This window comes from Triturus cristatus, chromosome 5_2 (genome assembly GCF_964204655.1).
Source record: "Triturus cristatus chromosome 5_2, aTriCri1.1, whole genome shotgun sequence".
NCBI classification, from domain to species: domain Eukaryota; kingdom Metazoa; phylum Chordata; class Amphibia; order Caudata; family Salamandridae; genus Triturus; species Triturus cristatus.
The window spans coordinates 924,591,414-924,609,695 of NC_140588.1; the positions used below are offsets into that span (position 1 = coordinate 924,591,414).

At 49.8% G+C, this 18,282-nt stretch overlaps 1 protein-coding gene across 6 annotated transcripts in view; it reads left to right on the forward strand.

Annotated features, from left to right (window-relative positions):
* LOC146829437 (uncharacterized) overlaps positions 1-18,282 on the forward strand; it is a 112,352-nt gene that overhangs the window by 60,716 nt on the left and 33,354 nt on the right. For all 6 annotated transcript variants that reach the window (XR_014962262.1, XR_014962261.1, XR_014962263.1 and 3 more), the window contains exon 3: positions 16,981-17,051. The gene's annotated coding sequence lies outside the window, so the exon portion shown is untranslated. The remainder of the gene's footprint in view (positions 1-16,980; positions 17,052-18,282) is intronic.

The window sequence follows — 18,282 nt, forward strand, 5'->3', positions numbered from 1 at the left end:
GGTCTTCCCCACTGCCTGAGCTGACATTGTTGCGTCTGCTGTTCACAGCACAAAAATCAATCCTAAAGGGTCCATGAGTTGTGGTGCACTGAGTTGGGGGCACCTGAAGAGCTGATCAGGGTATCAAGCTGATGATGGCATCCAAGACAGGTGTGAGCAACTTTGATAGGCTGGCTGTAAGACTCCTCCGACTCTTGCAGTAGTTGATTGGCGGTGGTGGCAGGTGTGCAGCCAGCGATGATGGTGTGTCCTTGCAGTTCAGGCTTGGATTTGATATGTGTGAGTCCTGCTGACCGCAGTGTAGGCCGGAGGCAGCCGTCAGCAAGGGCCCATAGCCATGTGGCATTGACTTGAGCTGCACAGAGTTAGTGGCACCTGCTAAGCTCAGCGTGTGCGCAGCCAGCGATGATGGCGTGTCCTTGCAGGTCAGGATTGGATTTGATATGTGTGAGCCCTGCTGACCGCAGTGTAGACCGGAGGCAGCGGTCAGCAAGGGCCCACAGTCAAGTGGTGTGGACTTGAGCTGCACAAATTTAGTGGCACCTGATATGCTCAGCATGTGCGCAGCCAGCGATGATGGCGTGTTCTTGCAGGTCAGGATTGGATTTGATATGTGTGAGTCCTGCTGACTGCAGTGTAGGCCGGAGGCAGTGGTCAGCAAAGACCCACAGCCACGTGGCGTTGACTTGAGCTGCACAGAGTTAGTGGCACCTGAAGCGTTCAGCAGGTGCGCAGCCTGGGATGATGCGTCGTCCGAGCGGGCCGCACTGGAAGCAATGTCTGTTGCCTACTGGACTGCGCCATCAATAAATCAAGACCCGATTTGAATTGGGGGACCTGCTGTCTGCAGTGTAGGCAGAAGGCAGTAGTCAGCACACACATAACTCCGCAGTGCTGTGCCGCAGGGTGCGCTGGGGGCCTGTGTCACAGAAGCCAGCGATCGGCTGAGGAGGCTGGCGGTCACGGCGGCGGACTCATGGCACAGTGAGGGGCGCCGCCCTGGCAGATGCGTTGGCCATCCCAGAAGTGAACCACCCCTGGATCCCCGGGCACACTCCTACGCTGGACTGGCGTACGCCGGACCAGCCCACTCCACTTGCGCTTACAGGGGTGGACGACAAAGCTACATGACCGAGGTCTTCCCCACTCCCTGAGGTAACATGGTTGTGTTCACTGTCCACAACACTACAAACACAAGCAGTATATGTCCACATGGACATGTCTGTGCTCTGCATACTGACGTCCGTCCATCACATCACTGCCACACTTGGCATTGTGTACATTCTTATTCATGGGTGACTTGCCTCCTTCACACATACTTGGTTCCCACCTCTCCTCACATTCTGCACTTGTGTTGCTGGGAGGCCATGCCGTTTTCGGAAGGTTAGCTGTCTTATTCTGCGCTGCCTCGTGGTAGTCCAGCGGGTGGGTCCTGGGGGGGCGGGAGCCTGGGGGTTGGTGGTGGTGGGTGTTGTGGCCCTCTTGGGTCTCCCAGATGCATGATCAGTAGCTCCATGACATGTGTTGGTCTTCAGCTGTGGCTCTGGGCTGGGATCCCTTTCATACTGCAGGTTGTCGTCCTGCTTAACACCTGTAAAACAGGAAGTTTGCTCACAACGATGGACGGAGACGAAGAGAACACCACAGAAGAGAAGAAATAGCACTGAACTCCAAAGAAAAACAAACGATCCTAAAGGACGCCATCACCGTCTAAAGACCCACTTGTCAGCCTCTTGACTATAGGGCGAACGGGAAAGGTGAAAGCACCCTTTACCTGACAGCACAAAAAGATGTCCCTTTGGAACCATAATCAAGCCCTGATGAAGACCTTAGGAAGTTAATAAAGGTCCACTACAGGAAAGGTCGAAACGCGTCGGCTAATAGAAAATGAGAACGCACTGGGGATAAAATTATACAATAACGCCCCTAGAAGAGCCAAAACAAAACATCCAGCCAACGCTCACCATCACTACTTTGAAAAATATATTTTTTCTTTAATCCCATTTAGGACCTCATCAATCATTCAATGTGGAGGCAACAATGAGTTTGTATGCCCCTATATTATATAAAGAGGATATCTGAGTACTGTTTTGATTTATTTTTTACTTGCTATATTTATGTTTGTTGTCACTCTGTATTGTTGTTGAAAAAAAGTGAAGATTTGTTTAATGTTAAATGTTCAGGATATGTGATTGTCACACTGAGAAAGTGTTTCTTCTGTTTCACAATAATTCAAATATATGAAAATCAAATTCAACTCGCAGTCAATAAATAGATCTGATGAGAAAAAGTGATACTGTGATCTATGGTGTCAGAGGCATTTGCTGTTTCAAAAGTAAACACCTGTAAAAGGCAGGTGTTAAATCCTGCTGCTAACACGTCTTATTGCCTGTTTTTGGATCGCAGATCTGGCTGGTCGTTGAGAATATCGCGAAGTGGTGTTTTTGTGTGTTTTTGCAGGGGGAACGCCTACTCTTCCTATCATTAGCGTTAGTTGTCGCTGTCATCCATGCCAATGTTTTTGCGGCAGCTATCGCAGGAAAAACTGCCAATATTGGCAGTTTGCACCAGCTTGGGAATTGGGTGATAAATTTATCGCCACTTTTGCAGCGCTAAAGTGCCGATGCATCGGCGATGAGTCCTTGAGAATATGCCGCTAAGTATCAAACGGTATGTTGGTAACAGCCCGCACTGCTTTTGCGTTTTGCAATAATGCTTTATTAGCACCAACTAAAAACAGACTCGAAACGGGCCACTAAAGCTGAGGGATTAGAAAGTTGCGTAGTAACAAGCACTTGCAACAAATGTAAATGGAGATATCGATGGGAGCAGTGGCGGTGCGTCCATTGGGGGCGTTGGGGCATTGCCCCACTAAGCTGGAACAGCCCCACGCCAATGGACGCACACCGCCACAGCAGCTTCTGTGGTTGAATAAATTTCGCAGCCGAGCATCGCAGTCTGTGCCTGGGTCGGTGTGTGTGGGGGGGTGGGGGCGGGGCTGCTGCTGACTTCACGTGGATAGCGGTGTGCAGCAGTCCAGCAGACAGCAGTGCAGTGGTGGGCAATGCGCATGTCATGTTTTGGGCTCTATTCTGGGATCCTGGCCCGAACATGCGCAGACGTGTGTGTGTGGCACTTAAAAATTTTGACTACTACACGACGTGACTGGGACCCGAGGGTGCTTCTCCTAACGCAGGCCCCCGGGTCTCATTATGGGCAGGGACTAACCCTGCTCTTAAGCCAATCCTGGCGCTGCTGGCACAGTGGCGCTGGTAATGCAGCGCCAGGATTGGCTGAGTTTATTCACCGCGGTCCGCAGCGTGCGCAGTGATTCATGGTGCGCCGTGCGTATGGTATGGCCAATCACACTGCGGCAATGTCAAGCCATGCAGTAGTGATTGGCCATTCCAGTCTCTACGCTGTACGGCGCACCACGTCACCGCGCCAGTGCCTGTTGTTGCCTGCCACACGAGACGGAGACGATACGACCACGAGGTGCGAGGCGAGGAGTCACGGTCAGAGACAGAGTCAGAGAGAGTCACACGACGAGTCGGAGCGAGCACGTCCGACGACGAGCAGAGACGGGACACAGACACAGTCAGTGCCGGAACCAGCAGCGAGTCAGTCAGTTTTGACTCTAGTATGTATCGCGACGACACTCACTATGATTGTGGAGACTTAAGTTTTTGTATTTTTTTTGTAATGTGTTCGTGTTGTAATGTACAGTACACCGTCACGTCACCGAGCCCTTTCGACTGAGGCCCAGTCCCTGACCTGACCCTTTACATAAGAACCCCTCCTCACTTGTGTGAGAAGTTGGCCTGATATGTAGTGCTCACTATTCTAGTGATCACTGTGTATCATTCCAAACGACCCTTATTGATGATTGGTTGTAAGTCAACCTTATAGACCAGCTATCCTAGTAGCGTGGATACGAGCAGTCTTTAGGCTAAACTCTAGAGGGCGTGTTAAGCCAGCTGTTTACCATCACATATACCCCTTGAACACCAAGTGAAAGGACACCACACAAGTTGTTATGAAAATAAAGGATATTTATTTATAACAAGACTACCCTGGCCCTTTATGAGTCAGGGAGCTAAGCACACTACAAAACTCTTATGAAAATACTTCTGGTTGCACAATTTACACAAGTGCCCGAAGGGCACGAAACCATTTACACTGCAAGTGGAATGGGAAAGGTTAGATAGTTTAAAGTGACTGATTCCGGAGGAATCCGATCAGTGGGACTAAACGAAAAAGGAACTGGACACTTGTAGAGTGAACCTACGATAGAGCACCGAGATGCTCGAGTTACCTAACCCCGAGGCTGCGGCTGCGTGGGGTTCAGCAAGATGTCGGGAGTCCTCGTGGTAGTCTCAGGAGCCTGAAAGAAGAAGTTGCTGGCAGGCGACCAGTGTCGATGTTCAGAGAGATCCAAGCCTGCATCGGTGATGAAGGAAACCTGAAAGCAGAGGGGACTCAGTTCTCAACCGCTAGCCAGCGATCGTGTGGGTACCAGGAAGGTACCGGCTGAAGTCACCTCGACCAGGTTAGTGGATGACGTCGGACTCGGCTGTTCCTTGGACCAGGAGGCGCGGCGGCGACCCGGAGGGAGGGCGAGCTGTCCCACGAAGGTGTCTGCTGTCGATGATGCTGGGCCCAGGAATGGGGCAGCAGGTCTTGGCAGTGGCAAACCCACGCGGTGGAGTCAAGATGGCGTCGGGAGTGGACCAGGAGGGTCCGAGGTACTCCTCTGTTGAAGGGGAGCAAGAGCCAGTCTGGAGCAACCAGACCAGTGATGAAAAGTCTGTCGTGGTGCGTCGTGAAGAGGGCCACAAGCCGGACGGCGAGTGGTCGGACGACGCGGTGAGCAGCAAGGAGCAGAAGGGCCCCCACGCAGATCTCGTGGATGCTGGGGAGGCAGACTTCGGTGCTGGAGCCGCTCAGGGTTAGGGCTTCTCAAACCCTAGGTGCACTCACTCGAGGGTCCCTCGGTGGGCGTGCTAGATAAGCGTCGTGCAGGTTCTGAAGATGGCCGGTCCCGCAGGTCTCGTCACACCTACGAATCTCAGCTGGGCTGATGATGTAGGTAGAGGTCGGAGATGGCAGGGAACCCGGGTCTCGTCGAGCTGGGCAGTCTTGATCCGTGGGAGAGACGTACAGCAAACCGCAAGCGCTTAGGTGGTGCCTGCTGGTGCAGGGTGGCTACTCCTTAGCCACAAGGGAGAGTCTTCAGAAATAGTCAAGAGTTCCTTTCGTGGAAAGTAGTTCAAGATTCAGAATTATCCAATTTGGGAAGGGGACTCGCTCCTACCTTTATTCTAAGAAAAGGGGCTGGCCCGTGACTAGGTCCTACCTATGGGTGGGGCCAGGAGGGGGGTGGTTACACCCCTATCCTTTGTCCGGTTTCGCCCCAGTTCAGGGGCTGGTGTGCCCCCGAAACTGGTTTGAGCCGGGCTATGCACAGTGAGCACCGGGGTGCCACTTGCAATCACCTTCCTTTCAGCCCTGCCTACCTGGGATACACAAACCCTGTCTGGGATGGTGCTAACACCGCCCTTGACAGGAAACCCTTTGTCCAAGCTCCCCTCGCTGGAAGGTCTCCCAGCAGCAGGAGGTCAGACTTGTGTCTGGTGGCAGCATCCATTTTGTGATGCTGAGGCTTGAGTCAACTTTAACCGGGGTTCAAGGTTACTTCCATGTCGTGTCCCTCTAGAAGGGTGGAATGCTAACCCCGTCGCCAGAACTGGCGAGGGGTTCGTATTCCAATTCGTATGACACCTTACTCGACATGTGTAGGTGAGGCGATGCCAAAGTTAGCAAATAACCGCAAGGGTTATAATGCATCTTAAAGGAGTTGGCCCGCGTCACCATGGAACGGCTATTAGGATTTGGTTCCGCAAGCCGTCGACGGGCTCAGCTCGCGCCGGAGCACCATCTCACATGATTCCCAGCACTCTGCCTTCAGGATTGATAAGGCCTGCCATAGGAGTGACTGACAGGAATCCATGCGTCCATTTTAGGGTTAGGTATAGGAATACTACACCTACAGCAACGGGTGATTACACCACCTTGCCCCAGCTGTCGTGCAGCCAGTTGTGTCAGATTTGGGCGGCCATCCAGGGGTGGCACAATACATGCTGCAGCCCCTGGTAGGCCCTGGGTACACCGATGCCCTGGATACCTGTGGTATGCTGATACAGGGACTGATAAGGCGGCCCAGTTCCAATTAGTGGATGCACCTAATGTACATGTGTGTTAATTTAGAGAGAGAACAGCTAGGCTGTGGGTCTGATTGGCAGGCCCGCAGCCGGGGAAAGTCGTAAACCAATGAAGCAAAAGCAAAAAATCTGGGTGATCATAGGATTGCAGACCCTACTCTCCGACATGACCCCCCCCCCAAACTTTGGGACAATAAGCTAACCTTGACCAGGTGAGTCTTCTTGCTCTAAGTGGAAATACCTGGAGAGCCCATCTGCATTGCCATGATCAGTGCCAGGTCTATGCTCCACTGTGAAGTCCATCCCCTGTAGGGAAATGGACCACCTAAGTAGTTTGGGGTTTTCACCCTTCATCTGATTTAGCCACAAGAGGGGCTTATGGTCGGTCTGAATCTTGAAGTGAGTGCCAAATAAGTATGGCCTCAACTTCTTCAGGGCCCAAACCACAGCAAAGGCCTCCCTCTCAATGGCTGACCAATTCTTCTCTCTGGGGGTCAGCCTCCTGCTAATGAAAGCTATGGGCTGGTCATGACCATCAAAATTCAGCTGAGATAGAACAGCTCCCACACCCAACTCCGAAGCGTCTGTTTGGACAATGAATGTTTTGGAGTAGTCTGGACTCTTTAGGATAGGCGCTGTGCACATGGCCTGCTTTAGGTCATCGAATGCCTTTTGACAGCTGGCTGTCCACTGAACTTTTTTTGGCATCTTCTTACTTGTCAGATCGTTTAGCGGGGTCACAATGGATCCATAATTTCTGACAAACTTCCGGTAATAACCAGTCAGGCCCAAGAAAGCTCGAACCTGAGTCTGGGTGGTTGGAGGAGCCCAGTCCTGGATGGCCTGTATTTTGCTCTCCAATGGCTGAACCTGGCCTCCACCTACAAGGTGGCCCAGGTATACAACCTGTGTCTGCCCTATCTGGCACTTAGTGGCCTTGATAGTGAGGCCTGCCTTTTGCAGGGCCTCCAACACTTTCCTCAGGTGGACCAGGTGATCCTCCCAGGTGGAACTAAAGACAGCGATATCGTCCAGATACGCCGCGCAGAAGTCGTCCAACCCAGTGAGAACTCGATTCACCAGCCTTTGGAAGGTGGCAGGTGCATTTTTCAAACCAAAGGGCATTACCACGAACTGATAATGCCCACCCGGGGTAGAAAATGCTGTTTTGGGCTTGGCTTCCTCAGCTAACCTGATTTGCCAATACCCAGCTGTCAGGTCAAACGTACTTAAGTAGTTGGCCGAAGCCAACCGGTCTATAAGTTCGTCTGCTCTCGGTATCGGGTGGGCGTCAGTCTTAGTGACTGCATTGAGGCCTCTGTAGTCCACGCAAAACCTCATCTCTTTCTTACCGCCCTGGGTGTGAGGTTTCGGCACGAGAACTACGGGACTAGCCCAGGGGCTGTCCGAGGGCTCAATGACTCCCAGCTCCAACATTTTCTGCACCTCTGTCTTGATGCAGTCTCTGACATGATCAGGCTGTCGATAGATTTTACTCTTTACGGGCAGACTGTCCCCAGTGTCGACCTCATGGGTACACCAATTGGTCTGACTGGGTGTCAGAGAGAACATATGTCGAAAGGATTGAAAACCTGTTTACAATCCTTTTGTTGATGTCCAGAGAGGCTGCCGCAAAAGACAACACCATCTACCGACCCATCGTCAGGGTTCTGAGAGAGCAGGTCCGGGAGAGGGTCACTCTCCTCCTCCTGTCCCTCATCTGTGGCCATGAGCAAGCCCATGCCCTCCCTGTCGACATATGCCTTGAGCCTGTTTACATGGAGCACCCTGTGGGGGCTCCGGGGATTTCCCAGGTCTACCAAGTAGGTGACCTCTCCCTTTTGCTCAATGATCGTGTGGGGCCCAGACCATTTGTCTTTGAGTGCTGCTGGGGCCACTGGCTCCAGCACCCACACCTTCTGCCCAGGCTGATACACAGTCAGGACAGCCTTTTGGTCGTGCCAAGCTTTTTGTAATTCTTGGCTCGCCTCAAGGTTTTTAGATGCCTTTTCCATGTACTCAGCCATCCGCGAGCGGAGACCGAGCACATAGTCCACAATGTTTGATGCCGGCTTTTTGAGAGGTCTCTCCCATCCTTCCTTTACCAAACAAAGGGGTCCCCTTACAGGATGTCCGAACAGAAGTTCAAAAGGGCTGTAGCCAACCCCCTTCTGCGGGACCTCTCTGTAGGCGAACAAGAGGCAGGGTATCAGGACATCCCATCTCCGCCGAAGCTTTTCAGGTAGTCCATGAATCATCCCTTTTAGGGTCCTGTTGAATCTCTCAACAAGCCCATTGCATTGTGGGTGATAGGGTGTGGTGAATTTGTAGTTGACACCACACTCCTTCCACATAGCAGTCAGATATCCCGACATGAAGTTTGCACCTCTGTCTGAGACAACCTCCTTAGGGAAGCCCACTCTGGAGAACACTCCAACTAGGGCTCGTGCCACAACAGGTGCTGTAGTGGTCCTAAGGGGAATAGCTTCAGGATACCTGGTGGCGTGGTCCACCACCACCAGTATAAACTTGTGCCCTGATGCTGTCTGGGGTTCCATTGGTCCGACAATGTCGATCCCCACTCGTTCAAAGGGTACCCCCACCACCGGTAGTGGTATAAGGGGGGCCTTTGTCGTGCCACCTGACTTACCACTGGCTTGGCAAGTGACACAGGAGCGGCAAAACTCCTTCGTATCTTCGGACATGTGGGGCCCGTGAAAGTGTGGAACAATTCTGTCCCAAGTCTTATTCTGGCCTAAGTGACCTGCAAGGGGAATCTCGTGGGCCAAGGTAAGGAGGAAACCTCTCAGAGACAAGGGGACGACCAGCCTCCTGGTCGCGCCAGGCTTGGGGTCTCTTGCCTCGGAGTAAGGGAGTCCATTGTCCCAGTACACTTTGTGGGTACCTGTGGCGTTCCCTGCAGCCTCAGCAGCAGCCTGCTGTCTGAGGGGTTCAAGTGAGGGGCAGTCTAACTGTGCCTTCCCCAGGTCTTCCCTGGAGGGTCCCCCTGAGCCCAGAAACTCAACCTGACCAGGTTCAAGCTCTTTCGGCTCAGTTTCCCTCAGTTCTTTAAGGTCAGCCTCCTCAGAGACTTGATCCACGACCTGGGGCAAGGGGGAAGGCGAAGCCTTACCCTTACTGCTCCTTTTCTTGGAAGGTGTCTGGTCCGTTCTTCCAGGATCCAGCACCTGTTCAGTGGGGCATCTTTTGGCCTGTGACCTGGTCACAGCAAGGACATGTGCTGGCAAGCCTAACATTTCCATGTGAGTCCTCTGCTCCACTTCTGACCATTGTGACGTTTCCAAATCATTGCCCAACAGACATTCTACGGGGAGGTCTGAACTAACCACAACCTTTTTCGGGCCACTTACCCCTCCCCAGGAGAAATCAACAACTGCCATACTGTGATTGGTAGTGACATTGCTGGCATTGGTCACTAGGTAGTCGGTACCTAGCATGATCTGTCCAGGGTCCACAAAGTTAGGTGTCACCATGGTGACACTGGCACAAGTGTCCCTGTAGGCCTGAGCCACTTTTCCATTGATCAAAGGTGTCTGTCTGTATTTGCCCAAAGTATTGGGACTGGCACCAGGGGACATATCCATATCCCCTGTACAGACATGGACGGCCTGAGTGAGCGTGCTGACTAAGTCGTCACTCCCCTTGGTTCCCAAGGTTAACCCAACTAATGCCTTGGGAGGCGCACTACCACTGCTGACTGTACTAGGGGGTGCAGGTGCCTTAGGGGCTGCAGTGGCAGGAGTTTGCCCTCCTTTCTTGGTGCACTCACTAAACCAGTGAGTCTTACTTTTACAGTATTGGCACCACCATTTTGACTGGCCTTCTTGAGTCTTTTTCTGTGAAGCCTGACCCCCACCCTCTTTAGTTTGTTGGGGACCTGTCGAAGACTTCTGGTCATTTTGTTCGTTCTTGTTACTACCCTTTTGGTCTGCTTTCTTCTGACCACCCTGGTTCTGAGTCTGGTTCTGCTTGACCCTTGTTCTGACCCATCTGTCTGCCTTCTTTCCCAATTCTTGGGGAGAGGGCAGATCCGAGTCGACAAGGTGCTGATGCAACAATTGGTTCTGACAGTTGTTTAAAATCTGTTCTCTCATGATAAGATTGTACAATCCTGTGTAATCAGTAACCTTGCTACCCAGCAACCAGCCCTCCAAAGCCTTAGTGGCACAATCGACAAAGTCAGTCCAATCCTGAGACTGAATTTTCTGGGTGTCCCTGAACAGCACCCGGTACTGCTCGGTGGTTAAGCCGAACCCATCAATCAGTGTATTCTTCAGGACTTGGTAATTGTTCGCATCCTCAGCTCTAGTAGTGAGGAGCTTGTCTCGTCCTTTACCCTCAAAGGAGAGCCACAGTATAGCTGCCCACTGACTTTGGGGGACGCACTGGACAGTGCAGGCCCTCTCCAAAGCAGTTATCCACTTGTGGATGTCGTCCCCTGTTTAAAGGGGGGCACTATTTTACTCAGGTGTCTAGTATCTATATCCCTGTCTTTCCCTCTAATGAGAATGCTGCCACCAGTGGGATCTAACCCACTTAATTTCTGCTCTCGGGCTAAGGCAAGTCTTTCTTTGGCGAGGGCAAGTTCTTCCCGCTCGATCCTCAGATTGACTTCCCTCATCTTCGCTTCATGCTCCCTTCTCTGAGGGGACGTCATTCCTCTCTGAGAAGATGCCTGAGAGACATGTGTACGAACAGATCTGTTAGAGCCTCTGGAGAGAGACCTAGCTCGTCCGTTCCCAATGTTAGGCCTGCTTGAGCGTGGGGCCGGGGCTCCCCCGGTTCCATTCTCATGCCTGCTTAAGTTGGTCCTCGTAAGCCTGCCGACTACCACTGGACCTTTGTTTGCCTCGTCTCCTGATAACTCCTCCTCGTCTTCCTCCTCTGTATGGGGGTCGAGCTCCGGGTCACCAAGGGTTCCCTCTAAGGGAGGCATGTTCCCATCAGCATTGGGGGGACCTGTGTTAGAGGACCTCCTAGCATCGTACGTCTCTAAGAGACCTATCAGAAATGCGATGGTAGGGTTAGAACCCTGGTTTAGCTTCCTGGAGGCACACAGTTGTCACATCTCCTTGAAGCTAAGAGCTGCATATCGTGACACGACCTGTGGAGGGTCACTGACCACTAAGGGAGTCTCTGCAGACTCTCCGTGGACCGACATGCTTTCTAGTGAGGTGTAAGTGATGCACCTACCTACACTATTTGTTTACCTACTGATCCCTTGCTAAGAGTTGTAGTCAGGGTGTGCTAAGCCCTGTTACACTACAACAGCTGGTTCGGTAGAACTCAGAGTATTCTAAGCTAAGTTATATGTACCTGGGTACTTATGTGATCTTTCACTTTGATATTCTTAGGATACGTGTGTGGTAACCAACAGCAAGCTCAAATCCCAACCGCTGCTCACCAATGTGAGAAGTTGGCCTGATATGTAGTGCTCACTATTCTAGTGATCACTGTGTATCATTCCAAACGACCCTTATTGATGATTGGTTGTAAGTCAACCTTATAGACTAGCTATCCTAGTAGCGTGGATACGAGCAGTCTTTAGGCTAAACTCTAGAGGGCGGGTTAAGCCAGCTGTTTACCATCACATATACCCCTTGAACACCAAGTGAAAGGACACCACACAAGTTGTTATGAAAATAAAGGATATTTATTTATAACAAGACTACCCTGGCCCTTTATGAGTCAGGGAGCTAAGCACACTACAAAACTCTTATGAAAATACTTCTGGTTGCACAATTTACACAAGTGCCCGAAGGGCACGAAACCATTTACACTGCAAGTGGAATGGGAAAGGTTAGATAGTTTAAAGTGACTGATTCCGGAGGAATCCGATCAGTGGGACTAAACGAAAAAGGAACTGGACACTTGTAGAGTGAACCTACGATGGAGCACCGAGATGCTCGAGTTACCTAGCCCCGAGGCTGCGGCTGCGTGGGGTTCAGCAAGATGTCGGGAGTCCTCGTGGTAGTCTCAGGAGCCTGAAAGAAGAAGTTGCTGGCAGGCGACCAGTGTCGATGTTCAGAGAGATCCAAGCCTGGATCGGTGATGAAGGAAACCTGAAAGCAGAGGGGACTCAGTTCTCAACCGCTAGCCAGCGATCGTGTGGGTACCAGGAAGGTACCGGCTGAAGTCACCTCGACCAGGTGAGTGGATGACGTCGGACTCGGCTGTTCCTTGGACCAGGAGGCGCGGCGGCGACCCGGAGGGAGGGCGAGCTGTCCCACGAAGGTGTCTGCTGTCGATGATGCTGGGCCCAGGAATGGGGCAGCAGGTCTTGGCAGTGGCAAACCCACGCGGTGGAGTCAAGATGGCGTCGGGAGTGGACCAGGAGGGTCCGAGGTACTCCTCTGTTGAAGGGGAGCAAGAGCCAGTCTGGAGCAACCAGACCAGTGATGAAAAGTCTGTCGTGGTGCGTCGTGAAGAGGGCCACAAGCCGGACGGCGAGTGGTCGGACGACGCGGTGAGCAGCAAGGAGCAGAAGGGCCCCCACGCAGATCTCGTGGATGCTGGGGAGGCAGACTTCGGTGCTGGAGCCGCTCAGGGTTAGGGCTTCTCAAACCCTAGGTGCACCCACTCGAGGGTCCCTCGGTGGGCGTGCTAGATAAGCGTCGTGCAGGTTCTGAAGATGGCCGGTCCCGCAGGTCTCGTCACACCTACGAATCTCAGCTGGGCTGATGATGTAGGTAGAGGTCGGAGATGGCAGGGAACCCGGGTCTCGTGGAGCTGGGCAGTCTTGATCCGTGGGAGAGACGTACAGCAAACCGCAAGCGCTTAGGTGCAGGGTGGCTACTCCTTAGTCACAAGGGAGAGTCTTCAGAAATAGTCAAGAGTTCCTTTCGTGGAAAGTAGTTCAAGATTCAGAATTATCCAATTTGGGAAGGGGACTCGCTCCTACCTTTATTCTAAGAAAAGGGGCTGGCACGTGACTAGGTCCTACCTGTGGGTGGGGCCAGGAGGGGGGTGGTTACACCCCTATCCTTTGTCCGGTTTCGCCCCAGTTCAGGGGCTGGTGTGCCCCCGAAACTGGTTTGAGCCGGGCTATGCACAGTGAGCACCGGGGTGCCACTTGCAATCACCTTCCTTTCAGCCCTGCCTACCTGGGATACACAAACCCTGTCTGGGATGGTGCTAACACCGCCCTTGACAGGAAACCCTTTGTCCAAGCTCCCCTCGCTGGAAGGTCTCCCAGCAGCAGGAGGTCAGACTTGTGTCTGGGGGCAGCATCCATTTTGTGATGCTGAGGCTTGAGTCAACTTTAACCGGGGTTCAAGGTTACTTCCATGTCGTGTCCCTCTAGAAGGGTGGAATGCTAACCCCGTCGCCAGAACTGGCGAGGGGTTCGTATTCCAATTCGTATGACACCTTACTCGACATGTGTAGGTGAGGCGATGCCAAAGTTAGCAAATAACCGCAAGGGTTATAATGCATCTTAAAGGAGTTGGCCCGCGTCACCATGGAACGGCTATTAGGATTTGGTTCCGCAAGCCGTCGACGGGCTCAGCTCGCGCCAGAGCACCATCTCACATGATTCCCAGCACTCTGCCTTCAGGATTGATAAGGCCTGCCATAGGAGTGACTGACAGGAATCCATGCGTCCATTTTAGGGTTAGGTATAGGAATACTACACCTACAGCAACGGGTGATTACACCACCTTGCCCCAGCTGTCGTGCAGCCAGTTGTGTCAGATTTGGGCGGCCATCCAGAGGTGGCACAATACATGCTGCAGCCCCTGGTAGGCCCTGGGTACACCGATGCCCTGGATACCTGTGGTATGCTGATACAGGGACTGATAAGGCGGCCCAGTTCCAATTAGTGGATGCACCTAATGTACATGTGTGTTAATTTAGAGAGAGAACAGCTAGGCTGTGGGTCTGATTGGCAGGCCCGCAGCCGGGGAAAGTCGTAAACCAATGAAGCAAAAGCAAAAAATCTGGGTGATCATAGGATTGCAGACCCTACTCTCCTACAACTTGCACTTAGTTACCACCAGGCCAGCACTATTCACGCCTTGTTGTGCGGACAGCCCCGAGCACCTTTGCGCAGTTACTATATTGTGCAGTAACATCTTTTACACGAAGGCATTCATGTGGGAATTGTGTGCCTTCTTATTAATTGAAAAACAAGGTTTGTAAATGAAATTTTTGAAAATGGCTGGCTGAACCCAGATGTTTCCTCATGGTCAGCGCTGGACAGCGGTCAAATTGCATCCAAATGCCCCGCTAAATTGATATTTTTGTGTGCAGGCTTTTCTTCCTCATATTGAAAAGTTGATGTATGGAGCGGGCGGGAGTGTGCCAAAGCTCCATGGCGCTGAAAAGGGTATTTATTTGTCAAGCAGTGTTTCCTTCCAGTTCCTCTGGGTCCCTCCCCCCTTAAAATATTCTAGTCCCGGTCCACCGTCCGTCTAGTGCTGGTGCCCCGAGAGGGTATTTCTCGTGATGTGGACGTACATGCTCACTGCGGCCTCGTGGTCTGTTTGACGTATGCTGCCCACAGGTCAGCTTCCAATCAGAACATGATGTGCACAAGGCCGCGGTTCGCACACAGGCGACAGGCCAAGCCACGAGCTACTGAGACTTTAAAAACTGCAAATATATATGAACTTTCCTTCGCTATGCCGCGTTCAAAGAGTAATTAAAATAACAGCATCCTATGATCCTACATGTTATTGTTATTATTTTAAATATGAATTGCCTCTTTCGTTTGGCTATGTGTAGTCAAATTAATTGACACACATTTGCAGGATTTTCTTCCGGAAAACAACCGCCACAGTAGGCGATACCTACTTAAATAATTCTTCCTCCATACAATTATTTAAGTAACATGTTTGAGACTGAGTAGAGTACAAACACAGACTCCTTCCTCCTGGGGCTCATCATCTCATTACCCAGTGCCCATCTGCTTCATACAGAAAAGGATTTAATTACTTTCCGAGCAACTCAGGTTAAAGGAAATAAAATTGTAATTCTCTCATGCCGCGTGTCACCTGTGGATTTCAAACCAGCGCTAACTCCGATGCCTCTCTCTCATTGGAATATTTTTTTAAACATATTGTAAAAGGGATGAAGCATTGTTTCTGTTAATACACACATGGTGCCTAGCAACAGAGAGGCGCTCTGCTTTTCTGTGCAACAACCATGAGATTTATTCCTGTATATGTGGCTTTACGTCAGCTGTTGTGTTTTTCTTTAACAAATGTAGCTCTGTGCTTTAAAATTGCAGATGACCCACGCTCGCCCTTTAAAAGGATGTATGTATATTTCAGGGCACACGCTACCCCAAGGTTGACAGTGGTGAGGGCGGTGCTGGCACGTTTGTTCCTTCTGTATTTGTCCCAATCTTTCACTGTGGCCGCTGACAGGCGAGCGTGCACCTCATCCAGGACTCAGAGCAGGGATGATTGATGTTGCAAAACAGATTATGCCGGCGCGTAATTGGGAGATTCAGTGCCCGCAAGGCCCAGAACAATGACATGGGGCTCTCTGCAGTGCAAGTTAGGTAGCTACTGAAGAACGGGCACCTTCAGTCCTTGCCAGCAGTCCGCCCTCAGCTGGCAGTGGCACTGACTGAGCATGGCAACTTTAGGAGCACGAGGAAGCCAGAAGGCTTTGTGATAGGAACATCCCACTTGACTGGAGAACACAAAAACATTTGGAGAGGCAATCAGCCTGAAATTTGATGTATAAACTTGTCACTTGCCTTTAGAGGTTACGAACATGCGTATACGTCAATGTAATTGTGACGTTTCGCTGGGCAGGATTTAAAACAAGGTGCTCTTAAAACTGGATTCTTCGCCATAATAAAATGTTATTCGCCCACCACCACGGGGGAATAAAGGTGTGTCTGTTCAACTGGTACTGAGTGCAGCTCTGCTGTAGTGTTTATTTGATTTGAGGAGTTTTATATGGCGCTAACATAACCCGTATCTATGCGCTGTACAAACAGTCAACAGAAAACATGTTAAACATACAAATGTAAAAAGGAATAAGCAAAAAACAATGCATGTGTGATGGAAATAAGCAGCTACCTATGTTATATGACATGATCTCTTTATTACTGTAATAACTGCACTTTCTTCATTGCTTTATTAACCTTTCTGCTTTCTCAAATTTGCTTGAAAATGCACAATTTTTCCACTCTTTTTTCAAAATTTTCTCAGGGGGAGAACCCCCACCAAACCTCCCTTAGGTTGTTCGGGCTCGCTCGCTACGCTCGCTCGCTATGCTGAAGTATGCCAAACATTTTACGCCCTACCACTTTCAAATGTCACTGTCCGCCACTGGATGGGAGTCGACTGTTTAGACATAATTGGGTGCAATTAATGAATGTTTTTCTTATGCACTGACATGCGAAACCCTTGTGGGTCGGGAATATCACTAATGGTATAATGTGTGCAGCGCACGTATGGTCACTAATGTATGTCCTTAGAGATGGGGAGGTGAAATATGAAAATAGTCTGTGAACCAACCAAATAAGGCATATCCTACAGACATTTATTAAACAAAAACGCGGGGTCACTATGATGTAAAAGCCTGCCATGAATGGGGCTAAAGACTCACATTTACACCCAGATAATGAAAATCTCAGTTTATGAGACTCTAATTACTTGAATATGGACTCTAATTTTAACTTTTTCGGGACATGAATTCTGTATGATTCATAGATAAAGATTACCTTAGTGAATGTTATGCTGTCAGTAAAACACTGACATTTGTTGTTTCAACTTCACAGATTCGCACTGATAGGATCACACCCTAAGGATTAAAATGGCCTGTATCTATTTTCAGCTGGTCTGGTTGGAAGTAAGTTCCGTTCTTGTTGTGTTGCGAAATCAATACTATGGTTAGTTAAAAAGATCAACACTGGGTCCTTTGTATATTGTTTCTGTAGATTGCGGCATACTAGAGGAGACTCATAATTTTATTCATTAGCTGTGGATAAAAAAAAAGGTAAATTGGGGTGCTGTGAGAATGGGATAGTCAGTGTGGTGAAAATGTCTGGATTAGCACTCTTGCTAACATGAGTGCGTTTTTGTTGATTTCCAGCTCTTTTGTGTTCTGCCTCCTGAGGAGAACCCTTCATTTTTTTTGCTAGGGTTTGAAATGCATCAACAGCTTTTCTTTCAGCTAAACAAGCGTTCTGAATATGTAATATTGCTGTTGCTCATGTGTAATTAGGTTAGCATTTTTTAAAGGTTTTTTATGAGCTCAGTAGGGTCACTGTTTGGCTACTAATCTTGTTAACAAACAAGTTAAACATCCTTTGGAAGGTGGTTATCAGGGGCCTATTTGTTCTACAGTATCTGTATTTGTACAGAAGCTGAGCAAAGAAATATTTCTCTGTATAACTAAATTATATGTGATGTGAAAATGTTTGTGTGATATATTCAGTGTTATATTTTGTAGTTGATATGGCACTCTGTATTGTTATGTTTAGGATTTGATGTCATTTTAAAAATTGATAATTCCTTTTTTCTTCCCTAAAATTAGTTTGAAAACATTTCAACAGAAAAACTTCTTCTTAAAAAAATTAGTTTTGAATAAATGCAAGTGATCATATCAATTAAGGTGTGTGATCTCGGTATGTGAGTGGTTGGATGAATGTACATCAGTATTGGCATTTGTTTGATGATTTAGTTTATTATGACCTAGCCTTGCTGATTCAGGGCCGAACTCTACATAGGTTAGAACTTTCTAAAAGTAGCATTTACAACATTGTAACTAAGAATCCGACTTCGTCATAAAAGAGGATGTTTCATTATAATGCCGACGACATCAAACATGAACTGTTTCGCTGTTCGTATTTGGAAGATACAGCTTATTAAATGTATTAAGGTTACTCCAATATTATTTTCTGGGAGAAGCAGGCCTTGCAGTAGTGAAAAATTAAGTTAAGAGCTTTTCACTACCAGGGCATGTAAATCTTAAAATTACATGTCCTACTCTTTAAATATATTGCACCCGGCCCCGTGGGCTGTTGAGGGCCTACCCTAGGGGTGACATATGTATTAAAAAAAAAGGTTTGGTCCTGGTA